Here is a 24234-nt window from a genome sequence, read left to right as displayed (position 1 = left end):
TCTCTCCTGGGGATTTAACTGAGCTGTCTAAGAAGTATGGCTGGTCACTGCCAGAGGCAAGAAGGAAAGGAAATTCTTCCTGAGCAAGGGTGAAGAAGAGTCTGTGAACTGTCAGCAACAGAGACGAGCTCAGCAGCTTCTGCACAAAAGATAACTCTGCCTTGAAAACCCATGACCCGTCCGTGCTCCGAGCTGCTCATGGTGCTTTCTCTGCCACTCCACTGCATCCAGAAAAGTGGATGGGCACCTTTACATGAGGAACACTGCAACCAACGCTCAGGAGACTCTCTGAAGTGAGAACAGGACCTGTTACCTAGACCAGGTCTTCTCCTTTAATTGACAGTAACAATAGAAACGCTTGCTCCCAGAATGCAGAAGTGTTTTCCATTCCACCTGCAGAGATAAAAAAGGAAAGAAATGAAATACACATGAAAGAATAAGAATAAGGAGATAAAGATATTCTTAAAATCATTAGGTTTCACTATCGGACCTAGCGCACCCTTCCCAGATTCTTCTAGTAATGTGCACCTACACTCTTGTGGGTGACAGCCCAATCTGTGTATTTATCTAAGCTATGCTTCTGTCCTTATATCTTTCCTAGGTTCTTCAACCCATTTCCTTCTGTACCTCAGCTCTCCTTGTTTACTTCAGGCCGTATCGTTCTAATGATACATTTGGATATGCTTCTATTCTCTGTGGCTTAGAAAGCCAAAGACACCCACTCACAGGTTCACTGACCACTGCTACATCCAGAGGCAGAGACTCGGTTGCCCAGGCAACCGGGTTCAAAGCTTCCCCTCACCCAGCAGAACAGTAGCTGACACCTTATCTCATCAGCCTCTTTTCTCCATGTGAGCCTCAAATTATTAGTTTCCTTAGAATTCTTTTGACTTTCTACATACCACCATCAATGTGATGGACCTGGAATGTGTCTGACCAGATCCCCTTCCTGCTCCTGGGAAATCACCCAGACACCACTGTCTGCCCTAGAGCATCTTCTTACCCCAATCCACTACCTTGGCGGCAGTTGACTGGCCCACAGGCAGCACCTTCCAGATGGTCCATTAGAGTCATTCTCCAGTTTGCTATCTAACTGGGGTTGAGAAAAAACAAAACAATAATCCTTCTTGTGATGGGTTAAATTGTGTTGTTTAAGAGTATATTGTCTTATTTCCTCACATTTGTGAATTTTCCAGTTTTCCTTCTGTTATTGATATCTAGTTTTATTTCACTGTGGTCGGAAAAGACGCCTTAGATGATTTCAAACTTTAAAAATTTATTGAGACTTGTTTTGTATTGTAGCATATGATCTATCCCAGAGAATGTTCCATGAGCACTTGAGAAAAACGTGCATTCTGCTGGTTTGGGGTGGAGTGTTTTGTATACGTCTCTTAGGACTAGCTTGTTTACAGTGTGGTTCAAATCCTCAATTCCCTTATTGATCTTCTGGTTAGTTATCCTGTCCACCATAGATAGTAGAGTATGGAAGTATCCAACTATTACTGTGGAACAGTCTATTTCTCCCTTTAATTATGTCCATTTTTGCTTCAAATGTTTTTGGGCCTCTATTGCCGGTTCTGTATATGTTTATAATTGTTATATCTGCTTAATAATGAAGCCTCTGTGTATCCATTTGGAAACGTAAAGGGACCATAGCATTTTTCCAAGATGCCCAGGTAATCTAATACTAGATTGGGGTGCCTTATGTTTTACAGTTTAATATTTAACATAATATTTGGGATATATACAGTAGTTGCCATAATGCAGGATCTAGAAGCTTTTGTATAGTTAATCAATTATTAATTTAAACAGAATTTTTTAAAACAGGGAAAAAGAATGATTAAGACAATGAAATAGATTTCTAACGAAATTTGAAAGGAAAATCAATTACAGAAACCCCTGCAGAACTTCCTTTCTTGTGAAAATGTTACAATATGCAATTTATATATATATATATACACAACAGATTTTTGGCAAAAGGCACCACTCACAGTAAATGAACTTTATTTATGTAAATGCCTGTCATGATGCTCTTAGTAATTCTGTAATCCAAAGAGTGAATCTTCTATAAAGTATAAAGCAGTGCATTTTCTAGTTCTCTATCATGAAAAAGTAATTTAATCTAGTTCCAGGCGGCAAATAAAAGACAGCTGTGCTCTCTTCCTCTGCTGCTCCTGTGTGACCGATCCAGCACCCAGATGTGAGAGCTGCTGCTTCATCGAAACTTTAAAGAATATGGAAGGTTAGTTCCCTGTGCTTCTGACGCCTGTCAGAAAATTTCAATAGGTGAGTTAAGAAGCCTGAATGAGTCAGAGAATCTTTAAATAATAAGACAACCAAAGTTAGAAGGTATAAAGCAGCTTAAAAAAAAGGCAAATATAAAAATAAAAGGTCCTGTTTAACGTTTAAGTAGGGACTGCATGCTGGTGCTGCAAATCGATGGAAATCATTCCAGGCTCACAAAAGGAATAGGTGATCCATAAATCCACGTCAGTTTGACTTGCTTTTACTTACTACATCTGCTCAGTCCACAATTCCTCCATTTGGAAATGCAATGTTCCCTTCTGGAACAGTGAGGGAAAGAGGCCAGATACAGTGAGTAGCCTAATTCTTCCCTGTCTATCACCACCTCTCCCCACACACAGACATAGAGGTCACTTCTAATTAGCCCTCGTGGGAGTGATTAATTGCTCCAGCTATGGGGCTGGGCCTGGGGCCAGGTCTCCCGTCACCAGATTTGGGGCTGGGCAGGGAAGTGGGAGTGGACTGCTCTGGCAAAAGAATGCACGAGCTGATCTGAGGAGGGCACAGGTGGTGTGAATTCTTCCTCTGGGGCTCTGCTGAGCTGCAACTGACCTGCACTGCCAAAAACCAGATGGCTGTAGAGAGCGAGAGCAGAGAGAGGACCTGCTGAGAGGGTCTGATGGAAGGGCAGAGGGCAGACTGGCCCAGCCTGTGTAGGCAACACAGATATTTACACAACACCTTACAGTTCATGAGAGATTTTTGTCTTCACTATGCCATTCACTTTTAAGCAAATGAATCATGGAAGAGGCAGAAAATAGTATTATCCTCAGATAATATAATTAACCCCATGTATTTTAATAAATGAAGAAATTGAGGCTTGCTTGAGATCATAGTCCTGGTAAGGATAGAGCTGTAACTCAAACCTCTATCACTTCACGCTTCTCAAGCTTCTGTTGTTTAGAATATCAACCCCAAATAGACCTACTTAATCAGCTGTGGATCAAAACGCAACGCAATGATGCAAGTCTCTCAGGGGCTGGAGCTGAGTTAGCAGTGGAGGTGGATGGTAGGAGGTCTGGCTTGGTTTATAAGCTGCTTTCAAGAATTTATAATTTATTCTAAAGGCGATGGGAAGACTATGTTCATGTTTTAAAACGGGAATCAGCAAATCATGGTTCATAGGCCAAATCTGGTCCGCGGCCTATTTTGTAACTCATTTTATTGAGTCGCATCCATGCCCATTTATTTACGCATTGTCTGTGGCTGATTTCACGCTACTGTGGCAGAATTGAATAGCTGCAACAGAGACCGTAGGGCTTGCAAGGCCTCAAATAATAAACTACCTGGCCCATTACAGAAAAAGTTTGCTGGCCTCTGTTTTAGAAAGATCTCTCCGGCTATGATGTTGGTTAGAGGGAACCAAGACGAGAGGCAGTAAGCCCAGCCAGAAGTCTACCTCAAAATTCGTAATGAGAAAGGACGGGAGTCTGAAGTTGGTTTGGGGCAATGGCAATGATTTAAAAGATGCTGAGGTGAAGATTTGAAAAGAGTTGGAGGCCGGATATGTGAGTTGAGAAGGTGGAAAGATAAGAATGATTCCAATTACAATATTAGACATATTTTTAAGACGGTAATTGAAGGCACAGGATTAGATGCTTCACTCAGGGAGAGAATGAAGAGTGAGAGAAGAGGCCTCAGGCAGAACCTCAAAGAACGTAGATGTATAAAGGCTGGGCAAACAGAGAAAAGTGCTCAGAGAAGATTTAGAAGGAGCTGCCAGTCAGGGAGGAGGACAAGCAAGAGGCAGTAGTGTCAAAGGTGCCGCCGGATGGAGGTGAGGACTCCAAACTTGCCATTGGATTTGTCAAGAAGGAGCAATTTCTGTGGAAAGGCAAGGGGCATACACCGGACCCTGGTGAACAGAGGAAGGATGGAGAGGTGAGGACGTGGGGAGAGATGCAGACACAATGCTTTCAAAATGCTTGATCCTGAGGGGAAAGGAAGGGATAGCAAGATGGCTGTAGGGCGACCTGAGATTGAGCAACGGTTTCATTTTTTCTTCTTTGCTTGTTTATTAATAAAGGAACTCTGTAAGCACACTTAAATAATGAAGAGAAGCCAGTAAAGGGAGAAGCTGAAGATGCAAGAGGGGCTAAGCCATGAAGGGTGGCTTCCCAGGAGGCCAGAGGGAAGAATAATCTAGAGCAAGTACCAAATAAGATCATCTATTGAGAGGGAGAGAGGATGCCTCAGGATGGGTGGTTTGAATAGTCAGAGATAATGGAAAAGAGGAAGATAACTGGGGAAATCCAGAATTGCCAGGCAAAACTACAGGTCCAGCTGAAGATCTGTGAGTTGTGATGTTCTCCACCAAGGGGAAGGGTTTGAGTAGAAAACTAAACACAAAACTTCAGGAGTAAGGAGTTGCAATGACTCAGAATCCAGCTGAAAGAAATGGTATCTAAAGTTTTAGCATAAGGCGCATCTATTCTTCCACTTCTGTGAATATCTAACTTCTGGCCTTGAATCAAATTAGAGTTCCAAAAGCCCATACATGTGGACCACAGCAACTTAGCCCCTCGTAGAAGTGCCTTCATCAAGTTTCGATGAAAATTTCTGGCCTTTCTGAGCTACCCCGAGCCGGCTCCACACGGCATTGTTCTGGGTTCCTATTGTAACTTAAAGGGAAGCTTTCACGGTGTCCAGAGCCCTTGATGTCCTGAAAATGAAGGAGGAGGATGTCCTTAAATTCCTTGCAGCAGGTACCCACTTAGGTGGCACCAACCTTGACTTCCAAATGGAACAATACATCTACAAAAGGAAAAATGATGGCATTACCTCATAAATGTCAAGAGAACCTGGGAGAAGCTTCTCATGCCATTATGCCCATTGAAAAGCCGGCGGATGTCAGTGTCATATCCTCCAGGAATACTGGCCAGCAGGCTGTGCTAAAGGTTGCTGCTGCCACTGGAGCCACTCCTATTGCTGGCTGCTTCACTGCTGGAACCTTCACTAACGGGATCCTGGCAGCCTTCCAGGAGCCAAAGCTTCCAGTGGTTACTGATCCCACAGCTGACCACCAGCCTCACTCAGAGGCCCTTATGTTAACCTGCCTGCCATCACTGTGTGTAACACAGACTCTCCCCTGTGCTATGTGGACATGGCCATCCTGTCCAACAATAAGGGAGCTCACTCACTAGCTCTGATGTGGTGGATGCTGGCCCAGGAAGTTCTGCACGGGTGTGGCACCAGCCTTTGTGATGGCGACCCATGGGAGGTCTTGCCTGATCTCTGCTTCTGCAGAATCCTGAAGAGATTGAAATAGAAGAGCAGACCACTGCTGACAAAGGCCTTCACCAAGGAGGAATTTCAGCGTCAATGGACTGCTCCAGCTCCCAGATTTACTGCTTTTCAGCTCAAGGTTGCAGACTGGTCTGAAGGCGTGCAGGTGTCCTCTGTGCCTATTCAGCAGTTCCCTGCTGCAGACTGGAGTGCTCAGCCGCCACTGGAGACTGGTGTGCAGTTCCGGCTGCTCAGGCCACTGAATGCATGGGAACAACCACGGAATGGGCTTAAGCTGTTCTTCCACAGACACTTAAACAGAAAATGGAAATAAGCTTGAAAGAAAATGAACAGTTTCTAAAAGAAGAAAAACATCAGATTTCTTCTAGCATATAGATTAAAACACAAACTCATTGGATTTTATAGTAAACATCCTAGCTTGGTCCTAAGCTGTGTTAAACCTAAGACTGAAGTGAGTCTGAAGATGTCTGGAGGACCCATAGCGGAGACTCTAGGAATTTCTTTATATGAGGGTGAGAGAGGTCAGATGGGAAACACATCTTAAGAAACAAGAGAATCAACATACTGACATCCTCCATATTGATCCAAGGAAAGTTCACCAATTATCATTTCACCAAATTCTCTATGAGGCAAAGAGCACAAGGTATCAACATCATTGGTACCAAGAGTTACAATGTGAGTGCCTGCTTCTTAGGAGTCAAGCATCATTCCAGGTCCTTGACCGATATTGTCTCATTTAACACAGCAACCTTTCTAGAGATATTACTACTGGTCCCCTTTAACGGATGAAGAAACTGAGGCTTGAAATGCAAAACAACTTTCCTAGGATCACACAGCTGGTTATTAGTAGCATCAAGATTCACACTGGTGAAGCCAAAACTATCCTAGACCCCTCTCTGATGACAGGAGTATCAGCCCACAAAGTCAGGTGTATAAGAAACTTGTGAAAATCTCTATAACTCAGCTTAATCTCTATTTTAAGCCTCACCCTAAAACTTCTATGAGTAGTTAACCAGGGTCATTTCAAGATTTTACCCCTCCCGTTCCCCTCTGAGTTAAAGACAATATTTGGGAGCTGATGTGCACCAAGGCATTGGGTACACCCTGGACCTTAGTAATCTGCCCACACTAGATGCTACTAAGACAGCCATTGTCCCATGAAATGTGGCCCCTGGACCATGGGCCAAAACTTGTCAAGAACAATAGGTCACCTTTGTCTTGCCCTCACAGCCTTTGGGCAGGGCACATACTCCAGAGTTTTGCACCAGCCCATTTATGCGGCCCACCAGGAACCTGGACACATTGGGTTTATGACACTGGTTGGAGAACCCACAAAGCCTTGGCCTCCATGGTCTTGCTCTTAGCCCCTCCTACTCTTGGCGTCTAAGACCTCAGAGGTCTTGCTGCCCCTCTGATAGCACTGCCAGAAAGCAGAGCATGAGCTCTCCCATCTCTTTCTCCACAGCCCTGAGCCCTGGGGAATATTTCTCACCTTGTGGAATCCTTTCCCCACTATGCTTGTTTAGGTCACTTTCCGTGGGCCCACAAATTTTCCCCTCCCTCCAGGGCTTTGGATTTGGACAGGAAAAGCCAGGATTTCCAAGTCAATCCTGCCCCCTCCTCTCTGGAGGTGAGGAGGGCCAGGCTTATGAGCATTTCAACAAAGAAAATATGGGGAGGAAAAAAATAGGATAATATAGGACAAGATAATACCAAAATAGTATCTTGCCCCTTTGAGTTCCTTAGAAGAAAAATGCCTCTTAAATGTAAGGAATAAAGTTTAGAATAAAGGTCATTGGATGATGTGAGTGAAAGCTCCACTAACATTTTCTGGCACCAACCCAACAACCACAGAGAAGGGCAGAATATGCAAAACACAACTCAGTGCATTAACATCCAAGAAAGCTTGAAGCTGAAAAGGCTGGGCTTTCACAGCATCTTCACAGAAATGCAGTTGTACAAACCTCTTTTCGGTACATATTTTGTAGCAGTCTGATAGCCTGCCTATTCACCTGGTGAAACACTGTCTGTTGGTGTAAGTTCATGGAGTTCTGACATCAATTCATTCATTGTCCCATTTCTAATATGTGCTATGTCGATCCCATCAGGGCTTTCGTAAGTAGAGTCATTTTCTTTTTCAATTAAGGTTAATTTTCTGTGTCCTCTTTGCTTTTCTCTCTCCTAAGATGGCAGCTGGAAAAAAGGAATATTAAAAAACAATGAAAGGGGCTGGCCCAGTGGCCTAATGGTTAGGTTCAGCATGCTCCACTTCAGCAGCCTGGGTTTGTGAGTTCAGATCCCAGGCATGGGCCTACACCACTCATCAAGCCATGCTGTGGTGGCAACTCACCTACAAAATAGAGGAAGATTGACCCAGATGTTAGTTCAGTGAAAATCTTCCTCAAGCAAAAAGAGGAACATTGGCAACAGATGTTAGGTCAGGGCCAATCTTCCTCACTAAAAAAAAAAAAAAAAAAAAAAAAAATTAAAAATGCTGAAGGACCAAATATATGGAGAATGCAACATGGCATTTGTGGGTTCTTGTCTGTTTTTCTCTAAGTGCAGCTCTTCAAGGAAGAGTCTCATGAGTCTGACTATTATCAAGTCCTTTAAATGAGATGTTTTCTCCTGAAAAAGAGTGATAATTGCTATTTCTTTTGCAATCTAGCACTCTCTAAAAGCCAAGATTAGCTTTCATCTGAAGGCAATGCTACCACTTTGCACATGAAAATATATTCCAGGCCTAGAGCCAGGGGTCAGAAGTATGGAATGTGGAGATCAGTGAGCAGGCTGGGTGAGGAGGGGAGGTGGGGGCAGGTAGAAGGTATGACAGGTAGAAGGTGGGGCAGAGTGACAGTGATGGTCTAGGTGGGAGGGCAGAATTTAGCATCCTGGAAATGCAGAGGTAGGGACCTGAATGGCTATGGAAGGACTGAACATTGGGAAGAGTCTTAGGCAACAAATGGCAGATGATACAGGAGGCAGGACCCATCCCCAGAGCAGCGGAAGGCCTAGATGCTAGTCCTGGACCTGAGGGGCCTGAGCAGTGGGGAGAGCGACTGGCAGTCAGACCTCACAGATGTTTTGTTTAACCTTGCAGAGCCATTCTAGGTAACTATTTTCCCTGTGTACTGAGAGGAAGAAACTAAATGTCAGGAGAGTTAAATGAATTGCATGGTCATACGTTTAATAAAGTGATCCACACCAGATTTGAGCCCAAGTCCACTCAAAAGCCTGAACGTTTTCCAGCTTCACCGAGACTGACAGGGTGCAGACCTGAGGTCTTCTCAGGCAACATCCTGTCCCAGCCAGTTGGGGAGCTTGCAGTGTTTCTCAAAACACGATCTGTGAACCCCTTCAATAAGAGTCACTCTAGCAGCTTGTAAAAAGTATTAACACCTGGGATTCTTCCTTAGATATTCTGATTCAGGTCTAGAGTGGATCTCAAGAATTTTAAGTTTTCTGAGAGCTGCCGATCTGGGTTTCCATTATCCTGGCCACTGCAATTGAATTATGGTTGGTCATAAGTCCTAGGCAGGGCCAATCGATGTCTTCTCTAGGATTAATGTACGTACACTTGGAAAAAGCAGTATTCTTTCCACTGATAGTGCTAAGCTTTGAGGCTGTGAGCTGGGTTGGCTGGGGCTCATCTTGTCTACCTTGTAGAAGGAGCTTCCTTAGAGAAGGTTGCAAATCAGAAATAAGCCTTGGAGCACCCTGGATGCAGTTGTGTCTGAAGTCTAACTTGGATCTCCTGGTTCTTTGAGCCCATGCTCCTTTTGTTTTTCCCTAAACTAGTTTGAGTTGAGTATCTGCCACTTGCAGCCAGATGGTCTCGCTAGAGTTTGTGTGAAACAGACCAGAAGGTTTACATGAGTGCAGCAGAGACACCAGTGTAATGGGACTTCTAACTTCACTGACGTCATCCTTGGGCTTCAAAGCAGAAGTTACGTGTGGTTTTTCTTGTACTTGATCCTGACACCGTCCTTGGCTGATGTTGTCCACTTCCATGACTTCAGTTACCACGATGATTCAAAAATCAGTCTCTCCACCTGCACCACTCCTCTGTGGTTTTCATCTTCTTTGGTTATGATTCAAATGTCTGCTGGACATTTCCACTTGGGTGTCCCCAGGCACCTCAAATTCAACAGACACAAAAGTGCATTTATGATCTTTCCCTCCCAGATATGAACCATCTCTTGTTCTCCTTATCTCTGTAAAAGGCACTGCTATTTTCCCAGTTCCCAAGCCAGAAACCTGGGCATTCTCCTTGACAGCTTCCTTTCCATACCATCCCTGCCCTTCTATTGCCACATCAAGTTGGTTCTTCCGTCTAAACTCCAAATACACATCTAAATACCGAAATACAGCTTACACAGCTCTTCATATTTTGGTCATTGCTTACCTAGATTAGTCAATTTTTGTCCCCATCTCCTTTTGGACTTTATGTGCTAGCCATATCAAACTTTTCCAGTGCCTTGAAGCACCGTCTCAGACTCTCTTTTGCCTCTGGACCTTTCAATAATTTGATCAAATTGTCTGGAACTCTCCTCCCTCCCTCTCTCTCTCTGCCCAGTGAACTCTTATTCATTCTCTAAGACTCGACTGCAATGTCACTTTTGGAAAGACTTGCCTGTAATCCTGAGTATGGCTTAGCTTCCACTATTAGAAGCTCTCACAGTACTCCAATAACTCCCTATTGTAGCAATATTTAGTATGTTTAGTCTACTATTCAATTTACTGAGAGAGAGAAAATTTAAGTGGATAGATATAATATGTTGAGGATGAAAAAATTAAATTGTGTGTTCTCAAATTAATTTTTAAGCTTAACCGCATGCAATCATCCACAGTAGAATTTTTTAAATTGAAAAAATTATTCTAAACTTCATCTAGAAGAATAACTGAGCAAAAAAAGCTTAAAATTTTCAAAAATAAAAAGAAGTAAGGGGAGATCAGCCTTATCGGATATTTAAAACTATTAAAGCTATAAATGTTGGAACAGTGCTTAAAATCCTTCAATGGCTTTTCATTGCGTTTAGAATAAAACTCCTTAACAAGGGCCTAGCTGGGTTGCATTTATTTGAGAACTGAATTCTCATCCGGAATCCTACCTACAAAGCAGTCTGGAAAGTGTAGTGTTGGCTTTTCAGGCTACACAGCGAAGGAAGACAAACTGGAAGGAGATGGGAATGGATGCCAAGTATCAATCAGCCATTTCCACCACAACACATCTCAAGACTTGGAATTACTTTGTTGACTTTTTTGTAACTTTCTTTTGGGAGATGGGGTCTCCTTCTTTCACCTCTACCATCCCAAACGTGAGCTTCATGAGGAAAGGAATTATGTCTGTTTTGTTCATCACTATATCCATAGTACCAAACACACAGAGGACACCCGATAAATATTTGTGATGAAAATTTAAGCACAAGAGGCCTCACTATGCTTTGAACTGTTAGACCCACCTCCTGAGGTAGTGACCTGTTTTGAAAAATACATTTTAAGAGAAACAATAATGAAGATGGCAATGATGATGAGAAGCTACGGGCACTATTCCATATAAGCAATGCAATAGGAAATATTTTAGCTAAAGACAGAAAAGTGGGAGTTCTGACTTCAATAATTTGAAAGCCTGTCACGTGGAAGAAGGAATAGACTGGTTCTATTGCTTCAGATAGTAGGACCAGAGCCAATAGAGAGACGTTGCAGGGAATCAGAATTCAGCTCATGATCAGGAATAACTGCCGCCTAACACATTCACCAGGAGATGGAGAGAGTCTTCCATGGGAAATGGCCCCACTTGGGAATGTGGATCCTATACTACGAGGCCTGGGTAGTGGTGAGCTGAATGACTTCTGAGGCCTCTAGGGTCTCAGGCTAACCTAGAAGTAGACATATTTCTTTATTCTTATTGAAATGCCTGATTATGCAGGTGTTAATGTTTCATTTCTTTAGGACTAAAACGAGTTATTCATGCCCTCCTACCTTGGCAAAGCCTTCAAATGACTTCCAGCTGCCACCTGGCTGAACTGCAGCTCTAGAAACACAGCAGGCTCCTTGTCATCACTCACCTTCTAGTCATCCTGCGCCGGGTAGGGTTGAACACAGCTCATCACAAACCACTAGCAATGCATTTTCAATTACAGTCATTTGCTTTGCACCCTACTCCCTTGGTAAGAGGCTGATATTATTCTCCTCACCTTTTAAAAGCAGAGGCACAGATGCTTGAAGCAATTTTCACAAGGTCACTGAAAATTCGATGGAGGTCCCGGGTGGCGAGCCGGATGCTTAATTCCCTGAGTCACTCGGCCCCCACTGCTGCCCGGCAGGAGGCCTGGGCTGAGAGTCGCAGGAAAACACGGCGGTGGCTTTAGTTCTACTTTTCTGTTTGTGCTTTGAATGGGTAAAACAATAACTGCATTTTTCCCCAAAAAAATTTTTTAAGGAATAGAGAAACTCAGAACCGGGAGAATAATTCTTTGGAAGGCTGCTTATTGTGTAGTACAATGCCTGGGTTCTAGTTACTCTGTCCTGTTCTCTACGATTCTGGAGACACATTGCTTAGCCAGGAGGGCTTTTAATAAACCCTCATAAATGTGGAATTTTAGTGGGGAAGTTGATTTTGTTGCTTCATCCCATGTGCTGCTTTAACCGCTGTGGAGCGAATAGGGCAGATTTAACAGAGGGTGCAAATATGAAGGGACACTGAGCTTGTGGCTCTCTGTGCATTTCCATCTGCCCGTTCGTGAATTATTCAACCAACACGGAACAGCACTGTTTGGGGGTGGAATTTTTTTTTTAATGGTGAAATTTAAATGAGCTCAATTCCCTGAAATAACTAAAGAAAGGAAACTACATCAGCACCTCCAACACAGGGAAAGCCGGCCAAGGGCTGTATTTATCGTCATCGGCTTTGCAGGGTTTTCAAATTTTTCCAAGAAAACTGAAGGAAGCTGGTTTTCAAAGAAAAAAGACCTTTTCAAAAAATCCACTCAATTCTTACAAGTATTACCCAACCTTATATCTTTCTTCTGAAATGATTCTCTTTGGAGGATGATAAATAATAGATTTGTGCCTCATGGGTGTGTAACTCTTTCTGACTCTGCTACTGACTCTAGAGAGAGGCTCGCACGGAGAGGGGAGCAAGGAAGAAGCTAACTCAGGGCTGAGTCTCCCCCCTTTCTTCAGCAAGCATCACGCGGGAGCAGCTGCACCCTGCCGGTAAACCGTGCCTCTCATCTCAACAACTATTTTTAAATGTTTTGGGGTTGAGCGTGTATGTTACACAAAGGTGGGAACCTTTCTGGAATAAGTGCAATTTAAAAAACTAGAATGATCGATCTCTTTAGAGTCACACAAAATGCAACGCAAACAGTATCTTCTATCAGCCTTTGCAAAGACTCGATGACAATTTCATGAAGTATGACATTTAACTGCTCAGCTATGGAAAGCACCTTACAAGATTAAGAAAGTCAGAGTTCAATCACAAGTATGCATGCATTGAAGGGCAGTTTCTTAAGATATTAATTTTGTGGGGCTTTTTGTTTTTTTTTTGTTTTTTGCTACTTTTGCTTGCTTTCTATTTCATTTGTTTGCCTACAGAAGAATCAGAAAGAATGAGGAGCATTCTTTCCCCACAGCCCCAAGCTTGGTGACAAGCAAGGACTCAAATCCAGAAGATTTGTGACTGCCTTTACTCCCAGTGCAGCATTAAGAGATTTTTTTTTTTCCCAAGGAAGATTAGCCCTGAGCCAACATTCTTGCCCATCCTCCTCTACCCTACACGTGGGACGCCTAACACAGCATGGCTTGCCACACAGTGCCATGTCTGCACCCGGGATCCAGGCCGGCGAACCCCGGGCCGCCAAAGCAGGACGTGGGCACTTGACCACTGCACCACCCGGCTCGCCTCAAAAGATTTTTAAAATCTCTGCCTTATGGGGGCTGTGGGTGAGGAATGGAGAGCTATGGGGTTGGGGTGGGGTGCAGAGTGGCCTGAACTGAAACAGCTTGCTCCGACAGCAGACGGGGGCCTGAAGGAGGAGCAGGGCCCCTCCCCACCTGGGCAGGTGGCACTGGGCAGTGGGAGGACAGAGAGAGAGCAGATGGCAGGAGCCCTGGGGAAGGAATACCTATCTGGTGCCCCTAGACAAGCTAGAGCCTGGGAAGGGGACTCGATGCTCAGCAAAGATCTCTCTGCCCCTTCGCTAATGAGACCAGCAGACCCATCTGCCTCCTCTGTGCTGCCACCACCATCTGCAGTGACCATGAAGACTGAAGACCAGAGGGCCCTTCACGTAAGACCTGCCTGGATGAGACTCTTGGACCTTTGAATAACCATGCTGGGACTGGCGAGAGGGGATCTAATCATGAGTGAGATTGAGTTTCCCGCTGTTACAGCAAGATGGAGATCTCGAAAATCTTGCATTTTATTTAAAGGGTGGAAAAAAATGACACATTTTGCATGCTGATATCGAAGTAAAATATGTATCTGGTGATATATACGTGTGTATATATATTTTTTTTCTTCCAAATTATCAGGAGATTGCAAACCAAAAGTCCAAGTCTAATAATAACTCAATAGTTTGGAACTATGAACACATTTCTCCATTGAAGCGGTTATGCATGGAAAGTAGATCACCAGACTGGCCCTCAAAGATTTAATTTAATTTAAAATTAAAATCACTTAATCTAAAATGTTAGATATTTACAATGGAAAATATTATTACATGGTAATTAAACATTAGCTAAACATGGTAATTAAATAAAAGAGGGGGAAGTTGGAGTGAGATTTTGATTTTCTTTTTTGTGAGTTCAGGCTCTTGAGGAAAAGCAGACTATTAGGAGGTGGGTTTCGTTAGGTCTAATGTGCTCAAGAAGCTTGTGAACACCTTCCAGGTTAGACGGTTCGCAGCACTAGTCACCAAATGGTGACACTTACCCAACACTACTTGATGGTGACTTAAGGAAGTTCATGGAAACGTCATCTGTGAGGAGTCTGGTGGGACACTGGTCTCACTGGCAACAGGCGATGATGGTCCCCCGTCCTGCATAAGGAAAGTTTGACATGAACTCCGTTCGGGAACTTTGCATGACCCTTTTGTTCTCGTGTGAGCTGGGATACCACCTACTGCTTGACCATCAGAGTTTGCACACAGTGCTGAACTTTCATTCTGCCAAGCTTTCAGGACGGACTTTATGTAAAGACAGAGTGGGCAGCCATCCTGCTGTGCGCTTTGAGAAACATTAGGCAAGTCCCGTACCAGAAACATCCACCCTCATCAACTTTACAGAGTATAGGAGATACAGGTATTAATGTGTTTGGATAAAGAACCCTGGTAAAATGCACATATTTTCTGGGAAGGTGATCCCTTTTCTAAGAATTTGAGTTAATATCTTACTTTCATATAGAGTGGAAATAAGAAGACGTGCGTATCTTAGATGACCAAATGTCCACAATAGACAGGTTATAGCGAAAATTTTCTTCTCAGAGTTAAAGATAGTATACAACTACCAATTACATTTCAAGTAGATATCTTTTCCCATCTAAATAATACTCAAACAGTGAGGAGAACCCATAATAGTACCACCCACTGAGAAGCACCTTCCTCAGCTAGAGATACAGGAGGCCTTCGAACCTCCTGTGATAGGGCCCCGCCCACGTCAGCATCCTGGGCATTACCAATGGCTCCTTCTGCTCTCTGCCCCTGGAAATTGGATGTGCCACGCGTGCAGGAGCAAAGATTGTGCCCTGCAGGGAGGCTCGGTGCATGCCAATAGAGCATGAGGAAGACAAGGGGAAAATGCCTACTTTCATATGAGTCTTATGAGTAAATTCATAAGTTCATGTGAGACAATTATTCCAGACTTAGCCCAGTGCCCAATTATTCTCACAACAGGATTCCTGTCTTCTTAAATCATTTTAAATCTTAAACTGTGATTAAGTAAATAATTAGGCAGCTTCTTTATATGAACTAACATATTCCCTAGCCAACTTGAGATTATATAAATAAGCCTTTATCTTCAACTATTACTCATGCATTCACTTGCCCCAAATGTTGGAGTAATTCTCCTAAAGTCTTCTTTGGAACTTCAAACAAACGATTAGCCTTTGTTGCGTTCCTCCAAATCTCACCAATTTTCTGAGGCTGATGAAACCCAGACAGCGATTCAGAGGGCAGCGGCAGGATGAGACTGAGTTCTGTGTGCTAAAGAAAGGGAGACTACGTCATTTAGGGTTTGTATTAATTTGCCAGGGCTGCCATAACAAAGTGCCACAGACCAGGTGGCTCAAAACAATAGACATTTATTGTCTCACCGTTCTGGAGGCCAGGAGTCTGAAATCAAGGTGTCAGCAGGGCCACACTCCCTCTGAAACCTTGAGGAAGGATCCTTCCTTGCCTCTTCTGCGTTTATGGCAGTGGCCAGCAACCCTTGGCACTCCTTGGCAAGTAGACGCATCTCTCCAACCCTCCGTCTTCATGTGACCATCGTTCCTCTGTACATGTCTATCTCTGTGTCCAAATTTCCCCTTTTTACACAGACACCAGTCATGTTAGACTAGGGCCCACCCTAATAACCTCATTTTAACTTGATTAGCTCTGTAAAGACCCAATTTCCAAAGAAGATCACATTCTGATACAGGGGGGCTAGGACTTCAATATGTTTTGGGGGGGGACACAATTCAACCCATAACAGGGGTGTCAATGATTACCAAGCAAAACCTAAATAGTAAATAAAAAAATATCAAGGACCAGCCATACTACTTCAATAGACACAAGGGAAGAAAAGAAAGTGGAAGATTCCTGGATGAATGTGGGATGGCAAGGTTGAAGACATGAAGTACTGTCCTGAGAAGCTGCCGGTGGATTAATACGGTACCGAAGAGGGAAGGGGATGCTGCTAACAAAGAAACGGGGTCACGAAGGGGAAGAAGGGGCCACGGCAAAGGCCAGCCTTGCCTGCCCACACCTTCCCCCAGGGCTGGGTGGGAGGACCGTTCAGTGTGTGCTGGGGAAAGTCAGTTTAAGTCTGTTCCCCGTTGGTTAAATATCAAAATATATTTGTGCCAAGTGCTTTATATTAAGGCACTTTATATTTCCTTTTGAAGGTAGCTTTTTGAAATGTTGACATCTAAATGGAAATCGCAGGCTTCGTAAGTTTAACTATGAGTCAGAAACACGGAGCTCAAATTTTAGCTCCATTGTCTGTAGTGCACCCCTAAAAAGATGGGTCCACGGCTTACTCCCCACAACTTGGAATGTTACCTCATTGGAAAAAGAGTCTTTGCAGAAGTAATTAAATTCAGGGTTCTGAGATGAGGTGATCGTCCTGGTTTATCCAGGTGGGCCCTAAATTCAAGGACAAGTGTCCTTACAGGAGAGACATGCAGACACAGAGAAGGTGACGTGAAGATGGAGGCAGAGACTGGAGTCAAGGAATGCCACCAGCCACCAGAAGCTGGAAAAAGCAAAGGAGGGATGCCCCCTAGAGCCCCAGAAAGAGTGTGGCCCTGCCAACACCTTGACTTTGGACTTCTAGCCTCCAAAACTGTGAGGGGATAAATTTCTATTGTTTAAGCCATCTAGATTGCGGCAATTTGTTGTGGGAGCCGGAGGAAACTAACACATGGTCATCTTCTTGTGTGGTTTTGAAGAAAGTCAGAGGCTCAATTTTTGGAGTGTCAGTTCTGATGGTCCAAGTTCGGGTTGTAAGACTTTCCCAGTTTAGCTTGTAAGTCACACTATCAGACTTCTGTGCAGATGAGATACATCATCTCATACAACAAACAAAAATGAAAAGCAAATAGAACAATACCCAATAATTCAAGAAACATTTATGGATCCCCTACGAAGCCTTCGAGGTGCTGGGGAACAGCTGTGGATAAAGTCCCTGCCCTTCAGAGGCGCACTCTGAAGTGGGGGACCCAGAAAATAAGCAAATAGACAGATAAGAATTAATACACGAGGCAGGGCAGATGCCCTGAAATACATCAGGATAAGGGAATAGGGTGACTGGTGTGGGGAGCTGTGAGCTATTTTAAGGAGGACCGTCAGAGAAGCCCTCTTTGTAGAAATGGTACCAGAGCAGAGCCTTGAAAGAAAGGAGAGTGAGCCATGTGCAGATCTGGGGGAAGCCATTTCCAGGCAGAGAGAACAGCAAGTGACAAGGCCGAGGCAAATAGGAGCTGCCTTGTTTGAGTCACACGAAGAAGATGAGTGTGGCTGGAGTGGCCAAAGCGGAGAAGGGGTCAGAGGTGATGGTGATACAGACTTTCAGGCACAAGAAGGACTTCGGATCCATTCTCAGGGTGGCAGGGCAGGGAAGCAGCCTCTGTCTCCCCAGCATGAGAGTCGTTTGCTGGTAATTACTCCTCCTGGCCCTGCAGCTCATCTCCTCCCTCTGTGGAGACAGCGGTTACCTACCACTCCAGTTCCCAAGACTGTGTCTGCCTCGCCTGGACCAGACGTAGCGCCCGCCCCTGGATGCCGCCCTCGGAACCCTTCCAAGGAGCACCTGATTTCTTTCCAGCAGGGGTCTGAAGAAGCCTGATTATTAAGTGAAACTTCCCTTTTACAGACTGATTGGAGGGTTATTTAGCAGCTGGGAGCCAGAACAAACACGGTGAGTGAGGCTTTCAATCCATTTTCTCAGAGTCTAAAATACCGTACATGAACGAATCACGGAATTCAGGAGCGAGTAAGATAAAGGGAGTTACCTCTGGAACGTGAAGCTCAGACGTTTTTCACAAGTTTAGCACCGTTGGTTCTAGAATCCTGGATGAGGAAAAGGCTGCCACAGGCCTTGGTCCCTACCACTGATCTCAGGGAAGGCAGCCCAAACCCATTCTAACATGACAACTTAATTCAGTTCAAAAGGTCTCAGAGGAAACGTTCCCCATCTCCCATGATGGCCATTTAGTCAAATGACGTCTACAAATAGGAAACTTGTATTAGCACACTTACTCGGCATTCCACAGATACTTAGTAAGTAAGCACTTACACATTTAGACAGAAATCAATGAATTTGGTAGGCTTTCGTTGCCATTCCAGTTGTGTAAAAAATCACTTAAGGGGAGAGAATTACTTATGTCTCATTTGGGTTGAAGATCCAAGACAACAGATGCCACAGTGCAAAGTAAGTTGTGAAACCACTATGCAAGATTTCAGAAGGAATTTGTGAAAATACCTCCCACCTCCAAACTAGAGGTTGGAGAGGCAGGAAGAGTTAGAGATGGAAAGGTCGGGGGTCTGATGGTTAATGTGCTGGATGACACAGCCCTAAAGAGGTAAGCACCTCTCCCCACCTCAAGCCTGGGAAACTGGGGAGTTTGATGAGTGTCCCCTGCACACTGAGTGCACCCAGGCTCTAGTGTCCAGATGCATGCAGGGGGCAGCGGCAGGCTGGTCAGCTGCTCTGATGCTGGAGCAAACAGAGGCTACTGCACTGGGGGTCACCTGTGTTCACAGGGCTGGTGGGGGAAATGGTTGCATGAGTGTGTCCTTGCATGTGGGCCACAAGAGAGAGCCTATCCAAGGCAGGACAAATGACCCCAACAGGAGGACCAACCACTGTATGCCCAGAGGCTAAAAAAGAAACCACAGGTGAGCAGCCAGAGGACATACAATGTCCCACAACAGGGATGGTAGCTGTGACTTCCCCGAGATGGGGAAAGATGGCCCTAGGAGAGAGAGACAGCTTCAAATACATCCCAAGCCCAGGGAAAGCCCATGCTGTTAAGAAAGGCTTTTCCTTTCCGTTTCTCCCTTTCTTTCACACAGCTCCGATCCTGGAGGGGAAAGAAATGGAGGTAGCAAGAAGGAGGTGAGGTAGCAGGCCAGCCAGGGAAAGAGTGGAACAGCCAATCCTGCTCCCTCTCCCACTGTTGGTGGCCAGCCATGCAGCGGCCTGATCTGGGAAGAGAGAGAGGCTGAACCTCGAATGGAGTTCAGGCACTGCATATTACTATTACTGAATTGGGATTGTTTTTATTACTTGAATGTGATCAGAGAAGTCTGTGATCCTCTTTAAGATCAAGGGGGCTTACCCTAAATTTCTGTCACGCACGAGAAGTTGCAAACCATAGAATTTATAGGGACAGTGGGAAATAAATGAGTTAATTTTGATTTAACCCATGCAATTTTCTCGTTCAGTTTATGGTTTTTTCAGTGATCAAATGTAACAATCTCTTTTAATTTTCTATGATTGTCCCTGTCCAGCAAAGAAAAATGTGCTTAAATATTATTAATCCATATGATTTGCATACATTTCCAATTACTAATAGGGGCCCACTTGGTTTCAGTATTGCCAGAGTAAGACCATTTTTAGGATGATACAAGTTTTTACCTAAGTCAGCAAATTATTTCGTAACACAGTAAAACTTTAAAAAAGAATCCTCATGAAATGCAGCTATTTCTGTTCAAGGACTCAAATCCAAAATCTGGCTTTTCTATATTAATGACTAATAATAATAGTTGCCATTTAGCCTATGTTTTCTAAGTCGTTTAGATATATCACCTAATTTGGTTCTCAGAACGAGTCTGTGAAGTAGGAATTATTAGGTTATCTTTATTACACACATGTTTGAATGTCCATGTGGGTACACACCTCCTTCTCAATGGATAATACATTAATGGTGTGTGCACACAAAAGGTCATTGCTCAATAACCTTTATTCATCAATGAATGACCTTATTCACTGTGCAGTCTGTTTATTTTTCTTTTCTACTGACTCACCTTTATTGAGGAAGCAGTACACTTTTCACAGAAACAGGGTTTTTTTGCACTCAAATGTCGTCGGTTTATATAATATTTAATTAAATCTTGTCATGAAAGGAACAAGTACAAGAGGCTTAGTTTCAGGTTTAGTCACCAAAAAGCTGACAGAAATATTTTTTTTAAATGCCTGTTGTTGTTTGTGATATCTCATGATTTTTGTCAAAATACAAGTTTTCTAGTGTTCAAAAACCATTTTTATTCAGGTTTAGTAGTAAACACAACTGGCTCTTGTAATCCCACAGCCTAGCAAATGGAAAAAGCATGTGAACGTCCTAGCTGAGTGTTCCACATTCCGTGGGCATCCGTCAGAAGGTTGAACAGAGGGCGCGGGAAATGCCAGTTAGTCTAGCAAGTAAGTTCAGAGGAAGTCCTTTAAAAGTCTACCGTTTTTCTCCCGAAAATGTTATCCATTTTTGCTTGGTGTTTGCCCCACCTACAACAGTTTCGCTTCCTGAAGCACCCCGTCCCTCCAAGAATTTCAGAGTCTGTGTGGGGGTATTTCATGTGCTTTAATAAAAAAGTCTCACCAGTTAACACACATACGTAACAGAGCACAAATCACGTGTCTATAACTTGATGGGTTATTATAAAGTGAATACACCCATGGAACCAGATAAAAGGAAGAGAATATCACTGGAATCCCAGAAGACCCTCTCTACCCCACATCACTACCCCTCCCTATTCCCCACAGGTAGGCGCTATCCCCTTCAGCCTGGCTAATATAGTGTTAATCTATATATTGAATTCTTAATTTCAATTACTAAAATTTTCAGTTTCACAATTTCCTTTTGATTTTGTAATATAGGCTTCTAGTCCTCTACTGAAATTTCCTGAACTTATTAATCACAGATATTTTAAATTCTGTGTCTGAGGACTCCAAAATCTAGACCTTCTATGGGTCAGTTTATATTTTCTGTTTTTTCTCTTGGTATTTAGTCCTTTCATCTTATTACCTGTTATGCCTGATAATTTCTTACTGAATGTCAGATATTGGGTATGAAAAAGAAAATCTAAATAAAATTTAAGGTTCTCAGTGCTTTTCCTTCTGTTAAACGATTAGGAGGACAGCTGACCTTAATCTAATCGTGGATTGAACTATCTCAGACCTGAGCTTCAGTCACTGTCAAGGCTTCTCCCTCTCTAGTTCCTCCTGCTCCCAGTGTATAGCAGCTTTAAGGTCCCAACTGAAAGCTAGCACTTGTCCTCCTTGGTGGATTCTGAATCCAATTTTTTTTAACTTCAGTCTCCTAAGACTGGATTCTCAGTTTCACAGCTTCCCAGTGCTGCTCATGACTGGCAAACAGTGTAAGAGGTGAAGCCTCATGTTCGGCTCACATGATTGCGCTTTTCTTCTCTCTGGAATTTGGCCCCCTAAGCCATAGCTGCCTCGGTAGGTCTCTGAGGCTTTCAAATAAATATTCTGAAATATTTTATCCAGTGTTTCTAGTAGCTCTTGGCGGGAGTATTAGTCACCAAAAAGCTGACAGAAATATTTTTTTTAAATGCCTGTTGTTGTTTGTGATATCTCATGATTTTTGTCAAAATACAAGTTTTCTAGTGTTCAAAAACCATTTTTATGCAGTAAATTGTACTTATTTGCAATGCTGGCCCATCATGTCCTTGTTCTGTGCTCATTGGAGTTGGAAAAAATAAAAAGCAAAAGTCCTGTTATGGATAGCAGAAACACTTATTCGGGAATTTCTCACGGTAAGTTCATTTCTAAAATTGCTTGCTTCGGTGCATTGCCTGCAGGAGATTAGGTTTGTGCGTTAAGGGCGCAGTGGGCTGAAGCGTTGGTCAGTCGCCAATAGGTGGGCGGAGCCTCTTCGCTCCCTGTGTCCCTCGAAGCCTGATCAGTAGGTTTACTAACGTGCCCCCTGGTGTGAGCCCGCAGGCCCTTCACTGGCGATGCCAGAACTTTCATACCAAGCATTAGGAACAGCCTTGAATTTATCAAGTTTAAAGCAAAAGAATAGGACCTCATTCCAAACTAACCAAGTGCCCAGAAAGCCCCTCGTTGATATTTTTCCTGCACTTCGCTTTTTTCTTTTTCTGTACTTTTTATCTCTGTCAACCAACTTTCTTTTAATTATTTGTTCTCACAAAAGTGACAGAATTGGGTCATTCCAAAGTCTAGGCAGCAGATAAAACAGCTCTTGTGCCAGCCAGGGAAGGAAAGCCTTTGAATCCCAGGTGCTTTCAATAGAGCAAAATTAACATTCAAGGCTGCGCCCGGCTGGCTAGTGCGCCTCTCTCAGGGAACAGGAAAATTAGGGTGTTTATTTATAGCTCTCTTTGAAAAGAGCAGTGTCCATTTTTGACCAACAAAAAAAAGGTTCTCTTTCCAACTTGACGTATTTTTCTTTTAAACCAGTACTCTTTCCTAAATTAATATTGATTGCCAATTAAGGCGCATGGATAAACTCAAACTTCAAATGATACGACAAAGTTTAATAGAGCAATACAGTATAAGGAGAATCTATTTCATTTAATTCGGCATACTTTTATTGAGTTCTTATAATGTTCAGGTCGCTTTTCTAGAAGAGTTTGAAAGACGCAAAGATAGATAAAACAATTCTTCATCCCAAAGAACTAAGTAGGAGCTCCCAGGCGGGTGAATTCGTGGAGACTGGGGGAGAGCGGCTGAGACGGCAGAGAGCTCTGTGCACCGACCCGACCCGCCCCCCCCCCCCCCCCGCCCCCTCAACACCAGGCCTTGCCCTGTGCATCTCTTCCGTTGGGCTGTTCCTGAGTGGGTGCTGATGCCTGAGATCTGCAGCTGGCTGCCCACACCCCTGCTGGTTTCCTCGGCAGAATGTAGCCATCTCTAGTCACGGCGGAGGAACTTGGAAGAGGATGGGCCTACACGGAGCCAACATGGAGCAGAAAACTGAATTAGCCCGACCCTGGGAACAGAAGAATGTGCAAGTGCTGAAGGCCCACCCACGGCGCATCTCACCCTTGACACAGGCGGGAAAGCCAATATGGCTGAACTCAAGATGGGCGTTTGTCTTAGAAGACCTTCTGCATCCCCCCACATTACCTCACATAGTGCTGAGAATGCGTTGAAGATTTATGGACCATTTTGACATGTAAATAAGGCCTGACCAAGGGAAAGGGAAAAGACAATGGGAATTTTGCCAAACAGGATCAAGGAATGTACTTTTTTTGGACTCTATTTTTAAAGAACTATTTTTACAGAACCTTCCACGTAGTTGGTATCAGCCAAGGTGTGCTAGTCTCTTCCTTCTGAGTGTCTTATTTCAGAACTAAAGTATATAATATCACCCACACCGAGTATCTTGGGTACCTTTTTCATGGGATTTTGAAAGTTCACAGAACTGGACTTCCTGGTCCTTCAGACCTGGACCTGTGGAGTATGCGGATGATCCAATGGAGCGCCAGAAGAAAATATTTTAACTTCTAGGAGTGTCGATGTTCTAATCTAAAGATGAAGAAAGAAATTAAGTTTTACTGTTACTAATAGCGATAGTAAGAAATATGATTAATATTTACTCTGCATATTCCCAAGTATATGTGTATAAAATTTACAAATAAATATAAATATGATGGGGATGTAGGTTCGATTTTGGGGGGATCGGACTGTGTGAACAAAATGTTTAGTGGGACTTCTGCTTCTGACCAATATGGAATAACAGAGACCAAATTTATCCTCCAGTATGAAACAACCCCCACAAAAAAACACACAAAATATAGGAAATGACAATTTTCAAGACACTGGACATCAGGCAACGAAGAGATCCTGAGAGTCAGGAAGCTTATGAGGTGAGCCCTCCACTGTCTCAGCTTCCAACACTGAGTTACCGAGTTCAGATTGTTTAATGAATAGTTACATATGTTTCAAAAAAAGAACTTACAATATAATAACTCACGGCCTAATGTAATTGGA

The 24234-nt window shown here is 43.6% G+C and overlaps 1 long non-coding RNA gene and 1 pseudogene across 1 annotated transcript in view; one reads left to right on the top strand and one right to left on the bottom strand.

The window, feature by feature from the left end:
• The first annotated feature begins 171 nt into the window (after positions 1-171).
• LOC139085400 (small ribosomal subunit protein uS2 pseudogene) lies at positions 172-5838 on the top strand (annotated as a pseudogene).
• A 16920-nt stretch (positions 5839-22758) lies between these two features.
• LOC139073412 (uncharacterized) overlaps positions 22759-24234 on the bottom strand; it is a 37681-nt gene continuing 36205 nt past the window's right edge. The window contains exons 4-5 of the long non-coding RNA XR_011522115.1: positions 23635-23769; positions 22759-23186 (exon numbers count right to left, since the gene is read on the bottom strand). This is a non-coding gene — a long non-coding RNA (uncharacterized lncRNA). The remainder of the gene's footprint in view (positions 23187-23634; positions 23770-24234) is intronic.

This window comes from Equus przewalskii, chromosome 9, assembly GCF_037783145.1.
Source record: "Equus przewalskii isolate Varuska chromosome 9, EquPr2, whole genome shotgun sequence".
Lineage (NCBI taxonomy): Eukaryota > Metazoa > Chordata > Mammalia > Perissodactyla > Equidae > Equus > Equus przewalskii.
The sequence above is the reverse complement of the archived record's forward strand: the minus strand, read 5'-3'. Positions and strand labels throughout refer to the sequence as shown.